This window comes from Cherax quadricarinatus, chromosome 35 (genome assembly GCF_038502225.1).
Source record: "Cherax quadricarinatus isolate ZL_2023a chromosome 35, ASM3850222v1, whole genome shotgun sequence".
Taxonomy (NCBI): Eukaryota; Metazoa; Arthropoda; class Malacostraca; order Decapoda; family Parastacidae; genus Cherax; species Cherax quadricarinatus.
This window is the reverse complement of record NC_091326.1, coordinates 30780237-30795598: the sequence shown is the minus strand read 5'-3', so window position 1 is coordinate 30795598 and position 15362 is coordinate 30780237. Positions and strand designations below refer to the sequence as shown.

The 15362-nt window shown below is 42.2% G+C and overlaps 1 protein-coding gene across 1 annotated transcript in view; it reads left to right on the top strand.

Moving 5' to 3' along the window:
• Positions 1-5636: 5636 nt before the first annotated feature.
• The window catches only part of LOC128695221 (potassium channel subfamily K member 13-like), a 699428-nt gene continuing 689702 nt past the window's right edge, over positions 5637-15362 (top strand). The window contains exon 1 of the mRNA XM_070091527.1: positions 5637-6172. The gene's annotated coding sequence lies outside the window, so the exon portion shown is untranslated. The remainder of the gene's footprint in view (positions 6173-15362) is intronic.

Here is a 15362-nt window from a genome sequence, read left to right as displayed (position 1 = left end):
CTTTAAAAGATTTATCAATTACATTTCTTGGGTATTTTAAATCATTACCTATTTCATAAATTTTGGATATTTCCTCATCTATGAACTCAGGACTACAAATTCGTAAAGCTCTCAAAAACATTGATGAGAAAACAGACAGTTTGACTCTATCTTGATGCGAGGAATAATAGTGGACATAGGAACAGTTATTTGTAGGTTTTCTGTAAATTTTAAATTTGAATTCATTATTACCCTTAATAATTAAAACATCTAGAAAAGGCAATGAGTTATTTTCGTCAAACTCAACAGTAAAGTTTATTTAATTTTCCAAGGAAATGGTGTATATCTACATTTTTGGGCATAAGACACAAAATATCATCAACATATCTGAACCATTTAGCTCTATTAGGGAGGATTGTGTTAAGCAACCTTGTTTCAAAAAATTCCATGTATAGGTTACTAAGAACAGGTGAAAGAGGATTTCTCATTGCCATACCAAACTTCTGAGTGTAAAACTTATCATTAAATACAAATTTTGCATCAACAATGCAAAGTTTAATAAGTTTAATGATAGTAGGAACTGACAATGGTAAATCATAGTTAACGAGTTCTTCAGATAAGAAACTTAATAAATCATCAACAGGAACTTTCGTAAACAGGGAAGTATCATCAAAACTAACCATGTTAAAATCATTTAAGTCAGTCAAGGAGCTTAATTTGTCAACCAAGTCTATGTTGTTTTTAACATTAAAGTTAGAAATTTTGCCAACAATAGGGCTCAAAATATCAACAAGCCATTTGGATAATTTATATGAAACTGACCCTATGGAGCTAATAATTGGTCTGAATGGATTCCCTGGTTTGTGTGTTGTTATTAGTCCATACATGTAAGACCAATTATTAGCTCCATAGGGTCAGTTTCATATAAATTATCCAAATGGCTTGTTGATATTTTGAGCCCTATTGTTGGCAAAATTTCTAACTTTAATGTTAAAAACAACATAGACTTGGTTGATAAATTAAGCTCCTTGACGGACTTAAATGATTTTAACATGGTTAGTTTTGATGTTACTTCCTTGTTTACGAAAGTTCCTGTTGATGATTTATTAAGTTTCTTATCTGAAGAACTCGTTAACTATGATTTACCATTGCCAGTTCCTACTATCATTAAACTTATTAAACTTTGCATTGTAGATGCAAAATTTGTATTTAATGATAAGTTTTACACTCAGAAGTTTGGTATGGCAATGGGAAATCCTCTTTCACCTGTTCTTAGTAACCTATACATGGAATTTTTTGAAACAAGGTTGCTTAACACAATCCTCCCTAATAGAGCTAAATGGTTCAGATATGTTGATGATATTTTGTGTCTTATGCCCAAAAATGTAGATATACATCATTTCCTTGGAAAATTAAATAGCTTAGCCCATTCTATAAACTTTACTGTTGAGTTTGACGAAAATAACTCATTGCCTTTTCTAGATGTTTTAATTATTAAGGGTAATAATGAATTCAAATTTAAAATTTACAGAAAACCTACAAATAACTATTCCTATGTCCACTATTATTCCTCGCATCAAGATAGAGTCAAACTGTCTGTTTTCTCATCAATGTTTTTGAGAGCTTTACGAATTTGTAGTCCTGAGTTCATAGATGAGGAAATATCCAAAATTTATGAAATAGGTAATGATTTAAAATACCCAAGAAATGTAATTGATAAATCTTTTAAAGTTGCTAGAAATACTTTTTACAATCCAAAAAGGGACAACCAACCTTATTCAACTAGAAATATGTTGGTTCTCCCTTACCATGAAAACTTGGTTGATATGCCTTCTCTTCTTAAGACTTTAAATATCAAAGTTGTATTCAAAAATCTTGATATAGTTTTAAAACTTTTGATAAAGAATTCCCCCCAAAATGCTGATGGATGTGTCTATAAGATTCCTTGTAAAATTTGCGATAAAGTTTATTACGGTCAAACTGGTAAAAATCTCGAACTAAGATTAAAACAACATAAATATAGCATTAGAACTGGACAAGATTCCAATGCTCTATTTATTCATGTAAGAGATTTTAACCATCCAATTGATTTTCAAAAAGTTGAGAAAGTAGTATCAAGCAAGTCCATGGTCGACAGGAATTTAATTGAATCTTGTTTCATAAAAAGCAGTTTTGACAATAATATGAATATTTCCTTTGGTTTATATAAATTAGATCCATTTATAATTAATAGAATTTGGGAAGAATTTAATAATACACTGGACAAATAATAATTTTTAAATTTTCTTGGGTAGAATAGTTTGTGGGTGAGTTATGCAAAGGACCTATCCAGTTGGGTCGGCGCGCGTCAGGTGTTTAAACGTTGTGGGATCTGATAGTGAGGTGCTGGCCAGACCCCTTATATAGCTTCCTTGGATGCTTTACTTTCATAGTTCCTTGATAATGTGAGTAGTCACGAAAGCGCTTGGAATTTCTCTATTCTTTCAGAGTGGTTGTTTTGCATATTCTGAAATCACCTGTTTACTGTGATCTTATTGCATATATATATATATATATATATATATATATATATATATATATATATATATATATATATATATATGTATATATACATGTATATATATATGTACATATATGTATATATATATATATATTATTTATATATATATATATATATATATATATATATACATTATATATATATGTACATATGTATATATATGTATATGTATATATATATATATATATATATATATATGTGTATATATGTATGTACATATATGTATATATATATATATATATATAGATATATATATATATATATATATATATATATGGGGAAGTGGAATATTCAAACGGCTTCAGGAAGAAATCCAAATATTCTTCCTTGAAGCCTTTTTATCCACTTCTCCGAGGCTATGGGTCCCACATTTTACACCAGAGGTGAACCCCATCCTATATATAAATATATATATATATATATATATATATATATATATATATATATATATATATATATATATATATATATATATATATATATATATATATATATATATATATATATATATATATATATATATATAGGGAGGTACCACCTCTAGAATTGTCCTAGGGACCCTGATCCTCAGAAAAAATAATAAACTTGCTTCAGGGAAAACTCAATTTTCTCCCTGAAGCTGTTTGAGAATTTTATCCTACCACCCCCCCTATATTTAATTAATATATATTTTATTTAAAGACAAAACACATTGACGAAACATTCACAAAGATACAATAGAAAGTAAAACAACATAGGTAACTCAGAGCTACATCTCGAATACTTCGTCCAGTTCCCCGGCAGTGGTCCAGAACCAAGTCAAGCAGGTTATTTCCCCTTGTAGGTTCTGTCACAAACTGCTTCAATAAACTATCTTGAACTACTTCTAAAAAGTCGTTAGATTCTAAATTCCCAGTCAAATAATTCCAATCAATCTGACTAAAGTTATAGCCCCTAGAATTACAACGTTATCGTGCCTTGTGGCTTTGACAATTTCCTTCCAGAGTAGTCTTCCTCGGTTTCTTTCCAAGTTTGGGGTACGGTATATCACGCCTAAAATAAAATTTTTATGCCCCTCTGAAAATTCTACCCAAACAGACTCAGTATGTGTTTCAGACTTAATACCCGTTCTTATCCAACATTTTAAACGATCACGGACATAGAGTGCCACCCCACCCCCCTTCCCGATACGTTTATCTACTTGGAACAATTTAAAACCCTGAATGTGGCATTCAGCAGGCATGTCCCTATTTACCATATTAAACCACGTCTCAGTTATGGCAAAAGCATCAATGTTACCCGCACTTGCAGCTAATCTTAATTCATCCATTTTATTTCTCGCACTACGACTGTTAGTATAATATATGTTTGGAAATCCTCCATTCTCTTTTCTCTTCCGCTGATTTCTGTATAGCAGGTCAGGCACTGCAGTGGATCAGAGAATATCTGATAGCTAGGCAACAACGAGTCATGGTACGTGACGAGGTGTCAGAATGGGCGCCTTTGACAAGCGGGGTTCCACTGGTTTCGGTATGCAATAAAACTAGTCCCGGAGCTAAGGGGCATATCCTACGAGGAGAGGTTATGGGAAATCTACCTGATGACACTGGAGGACAGGAGGGATAAGGAAGGACACGATAACAACATGAAATTCTGAGAGAAATTGACAAGGTGGACTGAGACAGGATGTCCAGAGATGGGACACAGCAATTGGAAGTTGACTCAAATGAGTCACGGGGATGTTAGGCAGTATTTCTTCAGTCATAGAGCTGTCAGGATAAATACATAGCTTTCAGAAGAGGTATGATAACGCTCATTGAGTAGGTATGATAAAGCTCATTGAGTGGACCTAGTAGCGACTAGGGAAAAGGCGGGGCCAGGAGCTATGAATCGACCCCTGCAACCACAGGTAGGTGAGTATAATTAGGTTAGTACACACACACACACCATCAAGAACTCCTCTTTCAATAATAGACCTTCAAGATCATGCCTCCCAGAGTCCAAGAAGACACTTCCGAGACTCCAAGAAGAGATCACCAAGACTCCAAAAGGAGATTTCCAAGACTATGCCTCCCACATTGCAAGAGAACGCTTCCAGGAGCCCAAGAGGAGACCTCCAAAACAACGCCTTCAAGCTTCTCGCTGAGGAAAACTCCACTGGAAGAAAAATCCAAACAGGAAACCTAACTGGAAAGATCCTGGATGATTTCAGCCGCCGAAGCGGCTTGTTTACTGTGTGCCCCATATCCATCCTGTGGATGGTACCACAAGAATATGTGGATACGCAAGAGGCCTGGAAATTAGGCCCGAAAGGGTTTACAGGAGTACATCTTCAATTTGTATTTACAGTTCACTTATGTGTTGCAAGCAAATTTAGAAAATTTGCTTAATATATCTGGTATCTTATTTTCATTAATAAGATATCTTGACATATTATATTGGTTATTACAGTGTCTATCTCTATATTCGTCAATAAGTGGACAATTAAGCACATAGTGGTCACGATAGTGTCCATAGGGCTGGCCACATTTGGTTTGATCACCTGTGTGTCTGTCAAACTTCCGGAGGTACTTATAACCAAGCCTTTGTCTGGTAACTACAGTATCAGGCAGTCTCTTCACACTGCAAGTTGCTCCTTGAACCTACTAATCTACGTTCACGTTATCAACGTGCCAAGATCCTATACACATAAAACGCATACTGTGGCGGCGTGTAGAAAGAGGAGGGACGTGTGGGGAAGGACTTGAGAGAGGGAGAGAGAGAGAGAGAGAGAGAGAGAGAGAGAGAGAGAGAGAGAGAGAGAGAGAGAGAGAGACAGACAGACAGACAGACAGACAGACAGAGAGACAGAGAGACAGAGAGAGAGATGGGGGGAGGATGGGTTGTGATGAAGTGTTAGAGGGTGATCGGGGGGCACGTAGGAGGGTTAATAAGAGAAGGGACCGTAAGAAGTGGGCTCCAGAGAGAGGAAGGGGGATGTTAGCTGGAGAGAGATGAAAAGGGGGTGTAAGAAGTGGGCTGAAGGCAGCAGGGGAGAGGGGGGGTTAAAGGGTTGGGGGCTGGGGAGTGGGAGAGTCTGGGGTGGCGCTGGTCGTGTTAAGTCAGTTTGTGGCGCATTCCTGACCAGGCAACAAGTGTCTGCAGGTACGCCAACCAACCAGCCAGCTAGATAGCGCAGCAGGCCGACAGACATTCTGTCACTTACGAAGTTACACAGCTAGCTAGCCAGCCAATCAGCTAGCCGTCTAGTGGGCAATCTTTTCTGTCAACTACTTACTAATAGTCTGCCAGCCAACCATCATAAGCACACATCACTTACCTTCCTCACCTCTACATTCTGTTACAAAGCCGCGCAAGAAACTTACGAGTGAGATGTCGTACCCGAGGTTCAACAAGAGACCGAAAACACATCACACGTTAACAAGACGAGGACGTTATTGTTAACTTTCCACCATTAACGTAGAACCTGTGTAGCAACACACCCGTGTCTTAATTTAAATGTAATTCAAACATAATCTTTCATAAAAATACACAGAAACAATGTGCTGTACTTCCGAAATTACTTTTAAGGCAAATCGAGGATAATTCCCGTCGGCGTACTGCAGCAGAGTCGTCCGCCGGCATGTCTCGTCCTGCTGGGGCGTCCTTCTGCAGGTCAGTTCTAATTTATTATGGCCCCTAAAACTGGTGATTAGATCTTGACGCAGAGGGATTGAAAATACTCTCCGCTTTAATGGGATCAAACCTGATCGTTTCTAATTCCCAAGATGCTGTCCCAACCTTACTACTTAATTTCTTCCTAGGAATATAATAATAATAATAATAATAATAATAATAATAATAATAACAAAAATAATAATAATAATAATAATAATAATAATAATAATAATAATAATAATATTATTATTATTATTATTATTATTATTATTATTATTATTATTATTATTATTATTATTATTACAAAAAGTTTGTGTTTGAAAAATTTAATGTCCAGGTGCTTTGAACTTATGACTCTTGTGGGTTTAACGCTTAGTTTTTATTAAAACTGTGTGTGATAAATGGGTTAAAAAAATCTGACAAGTTGAAGATTGAGACACTTATGCAACATATGAGAATCTTTATTGAGGAAACGTTTCGCCACATAGTGGCTTCATCAGTCCAATACAAAGAGGAAGGCGTAAGGAGAGGAGGAGTTTGAGGTAATCAGTCCCTCAGACTGGAGTCGATGTGTTCAGTCCATCAATCTTGTAGAATGTACAGCATAGGGCCGTAGACGTGGCTTATATACTGTAGTGAGGTGACGTGAAGCAGGTGGAGGCGGGGTCATAGTGGTACCATCCACTAGTCGAAGTAGTGAGGTGAGGTGAAGCAGGCGGAGGTGGGGTCATAGTGGTACCATCCACTAGTCGAAGTAGTGAGGTGAGGTGAAGCAGGCGGAGGTGGGGTCATAGTGGTACCATCCACTAGTCGAAGTAGTGAGGTGAGGTGAAGCAGGCGGAGGCAGCGTCATAGTGGTACCATCCACTAGTCGAAGTAGTGAGGTGAGGTGAAGCAGGCGGAGGCGGGGTCATAGTGGTACCATCCACTAGTCGAAGTAGTGAGGTGAGGTGAAGCAGGCGGAGGCGGGGTCATAGTGGTACCATCCACTAGTCGAAGTAGTGAGGTGAGGTGAAGCAGGTGGAGGCGGGGTCATAGTGGTACCATCCACTAGTCGAAGTAGTGAGGTGAGGTGAAGCAGGTGGAGGCGGGGTCATAGTGGTACCATCCACTAGTCGAAGTAGTGAGGTGAGGTGAAGCAGATGGAGGCGGGGTCATAGTGGTACCATCCACTAGTCGAAGTAGGTCTTCGTCCAAAGGTTGAACAAGTGTTGAAGAATTCTTTGTAACAAGATCCCATGATGCTGCAGTGTCTGACAGTTGTGATGAATGGTCTTGAAAACCGACAAGTTGAAGAATTGAGACACTTATGTAACATATGGGAATCCATAAAGATTCCCATATGTTGCATTAATTACAACTGGTTGAATTTAGTTATGTAGTGTTTCGACAGTTTGAACATTATTTTTTTCTCTCCATGTATGTACCGTACGCTGCATGCAGCTTGTCGCCACTCAAATACAGTGAAAAGCTATATTTTTCTCTCGTTTATCTTCTCTTTCCTTTCTCGCTCTCGTTTATTTTTTTTATCGTTTAGCATTTTTTTTAACTCGTATCGAATCTGATAATATTAGAGGATTGTTTGTTTACTCTTGGATGTGGTCGGGAAATTTAGATTTTTTTTTTTTTTGGGGGGGGGGGGTATTCGAAAAGGACACGTGTACATTTCAGGCCATTTTGTTGAAGGAAACGTTTCGCCACGAGTGAATCGGTCCTAGTAAAGCCGATCGTGGCGAAACGTTTCCTTTATTAAATCTCCTGACCTGTACACTTAAGTGTTTTTCCACAGCTTTATGTTATCGCAGAGTCATTTGTAAGGACGTGTGTAAAGTGGTGGACCAAGTATAAGGTTTCCAGTGCATCCTACAACTTAATTACCGAGGGTGTGAGATAATTAAGGGGTACTTACGTGCCCCTTAATTATGCCCACCTCAAAAGGAGGTTCCTTGACGCTGGTGAGGGGCTCTTGATATAGGGAATTGGATCTATGCTCCAGTTCCCTAAATTGAGGCTGAATACCTTCCATCACCCCCTCCACCACAGGCGCTGTGTAATCCTATGGGTTTAGCGCTCCTCATGATTACAATATTAATAATAATTCTAAAAATATGCTAATTTTTTTCCACTATAATCTACCTTGTCCATAATTATTATCGCATTTTCTTTGTCTGTTTCGTAAGGTGAAGTCCAGGATATTTACTTAATTCATGGAATAACTTAACAAATCTTTGAAGATAGTTGTGTTGTAGAGGTCTGAGCAAAGTAAACATTCTCGGGATGATAGTACTGAGTTGTGGGGAAAAATGATCTAATTAAACTTAAGTACCGTGGACTCCCAGAAGACCAGAGACATGGTCATGACGTACTAAGTAGTACATGTGTGGTATACAATAACAACAAGATGAAGAATTACACATGCAAAGTCTGGGTATCTTTATTATAGACGTTTCGCCCTCCAGTAACTATCACGCCTGCTGTGCTGTTCACCATCTTAAAGGCTGAGGGACTGATAACATCGTCTATTGTACATAGTTCCAGTATGTCCTCGAATATATACTGATAAAGCCACTGGATGGCGATACGTCTGCAATAAAGACACCCAGATGTTGCACATGTGCCTAATTCTTTACATACAAAGTACTCAGTTGCACTGATAGGGTTAAGGGTTGACTGTTTAAAGAGATATAAAATCATAGACAATGGGAAACAGATAAAAGCTAAATACTAGACTGTGCCGTGAGGAAACTAAATGTTTCTTAAGTCAATGTTTCGTTAGAGGTGAAATAATTTGTAAGAAGACGTGCTTGAAGTGGAGTCAATAGCTAGTTTGAAGTTTAGGTACGAGTCCCAGGGGTCTACAGTCTAGAAAAACTCATCCACAACAGCCAAGGTAACGAAGGGCCCAGGAACTGTGAATTATCTACCGCAGCTTCGACAAGGTGAGAACAGCTAGACGAGTCAATCCCTCTCTTTCTCTCCCTCCCTCTCTCTTTCTCTCTCTCTCTCTCTCTCTCTCTCTCTCTCTCTCTCTCTCTCTCTCTCTCTCTCTCTCTCTCTCTCTCTCTCTCTCTCTCTCTCTCTCTCTCTCTCTCTTTCACACACACACACACACATTCGCTCGCTCTTCCCAGTTCAAGAACCTTCCTCGCAACTCCTCCTGACCCCAACCCCTCGTTCCCATACACCCCCAACTTCCTCATCCACTCCTCTTTCTAATCCACTTTATCTATATTCACAATCCTGATTCCTTCCTTTGCAAAATTCATGCCCCTCGCTCTTAACCCCCAGATTTCACGGCAGCCTATCTAACCCCTGAGTCACCCATGTGCAAGGACCAATATTTCAGAATGCCGAGAACCGGTACACTGTAAGAGAATGGAAACTAAAAGTATGGTACATAAAGGCAGAAAGAATAACATGTAAGGGTGATGAATGGAACGAACGAATGGTGAAGGCATCCCCAGACATAGTACTCAGAGAGAGAAGCCTCACAGAGATAACAGATGTGATCTTCTCTGCTGGATATCAAATTACTAGAAAAGACAGAGGGAACAGATTAGGTGGAGCAGCACCGCTTATTAGAAATAAGTGGAGTTTTGAGATGAAGGGAGCAGAGAGGAGGCAGATAGTTACAATGTAGACCCAATCAAGACCTGGGGCACCAAGGTGTTTACAGCAATGGTGTACAACCCTCCACTAAACAGCAAGAGACTAAGACAAAAATTCAACAGAAACAAAAGAGCACTGGTGAATACAATATCTGAGGTGACCAGAAGAGCCCACATGAACAGTGCAAAGCTGCGAATGATGGGAGACTTAAGCCATAGGGAGATAAAATGGGAGAGCCTGGAACCTCACGGAGGACCAGAAACATGAACAACTAGGATGCTAGGATGCTAGAGGTTGTTATAAAGAACCTCGTGCACCACGAATGGAGAGAGGAAAGGATGAATCAACAAGGCTGAATTTTAGAATTCACTCTGAGTGATTCTAACAGGGGATATTAAATATAAAAGGACCCTGGGTGCTAGTGATAACATGGTCCTGAGTTTCGAATACCTTATGGAAAAGGAGTCTACTCAGGCATGAGGTGTAGTGGGAAAGAAAACTGAAAGGGAGAAGTGAGATATAATATATGGCTGGAAAGTGCCAAGAGACAGAGGAGACACTCATACCCGATATCCAGATGTGCTAGAGCACGGAAGAGATAAAGAAGTTGGTGTCTTTGACGGAAAACAAGTATAGAAGTACTGTTTCCAAATCTTCCCCATTAGAAGCCCTGTAGCTGAGGTAATAAAGCGCTGGAGCTGTTAATGGTTCGAGCCTCCCGTCCATCTTTCTCTGTTTATTCTTTGCATGAGTAAGAAGAGAGTCTCAACGATAACTTGAGAATATGCTGTTCATCGAAGGCCAAACCTAACACAGAGTAGTTATACAGATGCATCAGAAGAAAGAACAGTAAAGAACCAGATAATCAGGCTGAAGAAGGATGAAACTCACAGAGAATGACCAGAAAGGCTGTGAAGACCTCAGCAAGTAACTTAGGCAGGTACTTACAGAGGAAACAGGAAGATTACGAGAGAGGATAACAGTATAGTGTACCAGTGAGAGCCAAGAACATTTCATTCAGAAGAAGAGATGAAGAAACTGGTGTGTGAACTAGATATCTCGAAGACAGTGGGAGCAGATTGCATCTCTCAGTGAATCCTGGAGTAGTAGAAGTACCGGGAGAGCCACTACCAACAATCTTTACGTCAACTGACACAGGACAATTGCCTAAAATATGCAAAACAGCAAGTGTAGTCTCGATAATTAAGAGAACAGACAGGTAACGTTAAACTATAGACCAATGTCACTGATGTGTACAGTATACAAAGTTACATAGATTATTTGCAGAAGAGTGATGGAGCACCTAGAAAGAAGTGGATCATGAACGACAATCGGCGGGGTTTTAGAGATGAAAAATCCTCTTCCATAAATCCACAAGAGTTCTGCGAGAGGGTAGCAGAAGTGAGGCAGGAGAGAGTGAGGAGATAGATTGTATATTTTATTTCTGTAAGAGAAAGCTTTAGAAATAGTACAGCACAAAAGGAATACCAAGGAAGGTACTACAGTGAATCAGGAAATATTTAACACTAAGGAAACAAACAGTTGTAGTCCTAGAAGAGGTGTCGGATTGGGCGCGAGTAACGAGCGGGGTTCCAAAAGATCTCTACTAGGACCTGTACTGTTTCTAACACACTTGAATGCCATTATGGAAGGGACAGAAGCAGACGTATCCCTGTTCGTAAACAATATGAAACTAGTGAGGAGAATACAAACAGGTGAGGACCAGGAAAGACTAGAAATGGACCTGAGTAGGCCATAGGTTTTTACCTGACAATGTAGCCACTGGAATTGAAACCAAACAATTGCAAAGCTGTTAAGATGGGGAAAGACAAAGAATAAGACCTTGGTGTAAGCATTGTACCGAGCATATTTATTGCCTGAGGCACCCATTAACCTAATAACTATCTGTTCAAGCATATACTTCTGTGTCAAATTTAGTTTTCCGAAACTTAAGCAACTGTCTACGGCACACGTCAGGCCAACACTGAAGTATGCAACACCAGTACGGAACTTAAAACCTGTCATGTCAAGAAACTGGAGAAAGTGTAGAGGCTCGTAACAAAACTAGTCCAGGAGTTAGGATATGTCCTATGAGGAGAATTCAAGGGAGCTAAACGTGATGATATTAGAGGAAAATCATAGAAGTAATATAATAGCAACGTACGAAATAATGAGCGAAAGTGGTAGTGCGAGCAGGGAAGAGATTGCTCGAGAGGCGGGAAACAGAAACACAAGGGCACAGCTGGAAGCTGAAAACACAGATGAGCCATAGGGACCTGGGAAGTATTTCCTCAGCCTTAAGTAGTTAGGAAGTGGAAAGATCTGGGCTGTAGAGTGACAGAAGAAGGATCCATACATAACTTTTAAAGAAGATGTCCGATAAGGTTATCGAAACCTTAGCAGTTTTCCAAGAGGCAGAGCCAGGAGCTGAGACTCGACCCCAGCAACCACATACATGTGCGCACTCCAAGCCAACATAAGAGAGAGAGATAAAATAAAGGGTATATTATCGCTATTTTCTGCTATTCCATCTATCAGTGTCCACCTACCTGCCTTTCGTCTATCAGTGTCCACCTACCTGCCTTTCGTCTATCAGTGTCCACCTACCTGCCTTTCGTCTATCAGTGTCCACCTACCTGCCTTTCGTCTATCAGTGTCCACCTACCTGCCTTTCGTCTATCAGTGTCCACCTACCTGCCTTCCATCTATCAGTGTCCACCTACCTGCCTTTCGTCTATCAGTGTCCACCTACCTGCCTTTCGTCTATCAGTGTCCACCTACCTGCCTTCCATCTATCAGTGTCCACCTACCTGCCTTTCGTCTATCAGTGTCCACCTACCTGCCTTCCATCTATCAGTGTCCACCTACCTGCCTTCCATCTATCAGTCACCACCTACCTGCCTTCCATCTATCAGTCACCACCTACCTTCCTTCCATCTATCAGTCACCACCTACCTTCCTTCCATCTATCAGTCACCACTTACCTGCCTTACATCTATCAGTCACCACCGCCTTCCATCTATCAGTCGCCACCTACCTGCCTTCCATCTATCAGTCACCACCTACCTGCCTTCCATCTATCAGTCACCACCTACCTGCCTTACATCTATCAGTGTCCACCTACCTGCCTTCCATCTATCAGTAACCACCTACCTACCTTCCATCAATCAGTGTCCACCTACCTGCCTTCCATCTATCAATGTCCACCTACCTGCCTTTCGTCTATCAGTGTCCACCTACCTGCCTTCCATCTATCAGTCACCACCTACCTTCCTTCCATCTATCAGTCACCACTTACCTGCCTTACATCTATCAGTCACCACCGCCTTCCATCTATCAGTCACCACCTACCTGCCTTCCATCTATCAGTCACCACCTACCTGTCTTCCATCTATCAGTCACCACCTAACTGCCTTACCTCTATCAGTGTCCACCTACCTGCCTTCCATCTATCAGTCACCACCTACCTGCCTTCCATCTATCAGTGTCCACCTACCTGCCTTCCATCTATCAGTGTCCACCTACCTGCCTTCCATCTATCAGTGTCCACCTACCTGCCTTCCATCTATCAGTGTCCACCTACCTCCCTTCCGTCTATCAGTGTCCACCTACCTCCCTTCCGTCTATCAGTCTCCCCCTACCTGCCTTCCATCTATCAGCAGTAATCACCTGTCAAGCATGGTATGTCTAGTGCCCTCCTATAATTATTTATCGATATCTATCTCTCCCTCCCTGCCACCCTCCCTGCCAGGAACCCTGTCTCTCCCTACCCTTCCTACCACCGCCTACCCACCTACTACCCCGTCCTCTACCCAGTTACAACCGTCTTCTACCCACCTAACACCTACTTATCACCTCACTTAAATCACATGACATTCACTTACCTACCACTACCTAATTTTCTTCCACCCACATACCTACGTACCCACCTATGCCCTTTCAGTCACAGACCTGCTAACCACTTGTCATTCATATATCTACTACCCACTTTCTACCCACCTACCACTTCCTACCCACCAAAAGCCGTGAAATTACTACCATCACAGATCACAAGAATGCGTCATCAGAGACGTAGGTTTTATAGACAACTGTCAATGCTTTTCAGGGCAAGAGTGAGGCGGGAGTGAGTGAGGCGGGAGTGAGTGAGTGAGGCGGGAGTGAATGAGTGAGGCGGGAGTGAGTGAGTGAGGCGGGAGTGAGTGAGTGAGGCGGGAGTGAGTGAGTGAGGCGGGAGTGAGTGAGTGAGGCGGGAATGAGTGATTGAGGCGGGAGTGAGTGAGTGAGGCGGGAGTGAGTGAGTGAGGCGGGAGTGAGTGAGTGAGGCGGGAGTGAGTGAGTGAGGCGGGAGTGAGTGAGTGAGGCGGGAGTGAGTGATTGAGGCGGGAGTGAGTGAGTGAGGCGGGAGTGAGTGAGTGAGGCGGGAGTGAGTGAGTGAGGCGGGAGTGAGTGAGTGAGGCGGGAGTGAGTGAGTGAGGCGGGAGTGAGTGAGTGAGGCGGGAGTGAGTGAGTGAGGCGGGAGTGAGTGAGTGAAGCAGGGAGTGAGTGAGTGAGTGAAGCAGGGAGTGAGTGAGTGAGGCGGGAGTGAGTGAGGCGGGAGTGAGTGAGTGAGGCGGGAGTGAGTGAGTGAGGGAGTGAGTGAGTGAAGCAGGGAGTGAGTGAGTGAAGCAGGGAGTGAGTGAGTGAAGCAGGGAGTGAGTGAGTGAAGCAGGGAGTGAGTGAGTGAAGCAGGGAGTGAGTGAGTGAAGCAGGGAGTGAGTGAGTGAAGCAGGGAGTGAGTGATTGAGGAGGGAGTGAGTGATTGAGGCGGGAGTGAGTGATTGAGGAGGGAGTGAGTGATTGAGGCGGGAGTGAGTGAGGTGGGAGTGAGTGAGTGAGGCGGGAGTGAGTGAGTGAGGCGGGAGTGAGTGAGTGAGGCGGGAGTGAGTGAGTGAGGCGGGAGTGAGTGATTGAGGCGGGAGTGAGTGAGTGAGGCGGGAGTGAGTGAGTGAGGCGGGAGTGAGTGAGTGAGGCGGGAGTGAGTGAGTGAGGCGGGAGTGAGTGAGTGAGGCGGGAGTGAGTGAGTGAGGCGGGAGTGAGTGAGTGAGGCGGGAGTGAGTGAGTGAGGCGGGAGTGAGTGAGTGAGGCGGGAGTGAGTGATTGAGGCGGGAGTGAGTGAGTGAGGAGGGAGTGAGTGATTGAGGCGGGAGTGAGTGAGTGAGGCGGGAGTGAGTGAGGCGGGAGTGAGTGAGTGAGGCGGGAGAGAGTGAGGCGGGAGTGAGTGATTGAGGCGGGAGTGAGTGAGTGAGGCGGGAGTGAGTGAGTGAGGCGGGAGTGAGTGAGTGAGGCGGGAGTGAGTGAGTGAGGCGGGAGTGAGTGAGTGAGGCGGGAGTGAGTGAGTGAGGCGGGAGTGAGTGAGTGAGGAGGGAGTGAGTGATTGAGGCGGGAGTGAGTGAGTGAGGCGGGAGTGAGTGAGGCGGGAGTGAGTGAGTGAGGCGGGAGTGAGTGAGGCATGAGTGAGTGATTGAGGCGGGAGTGAGTGAGTGAGGCGGGAGTGAGTGAGTGAGGCGGGAGTGAGTGAGTGAGGCGGGAGTGAGTGAGT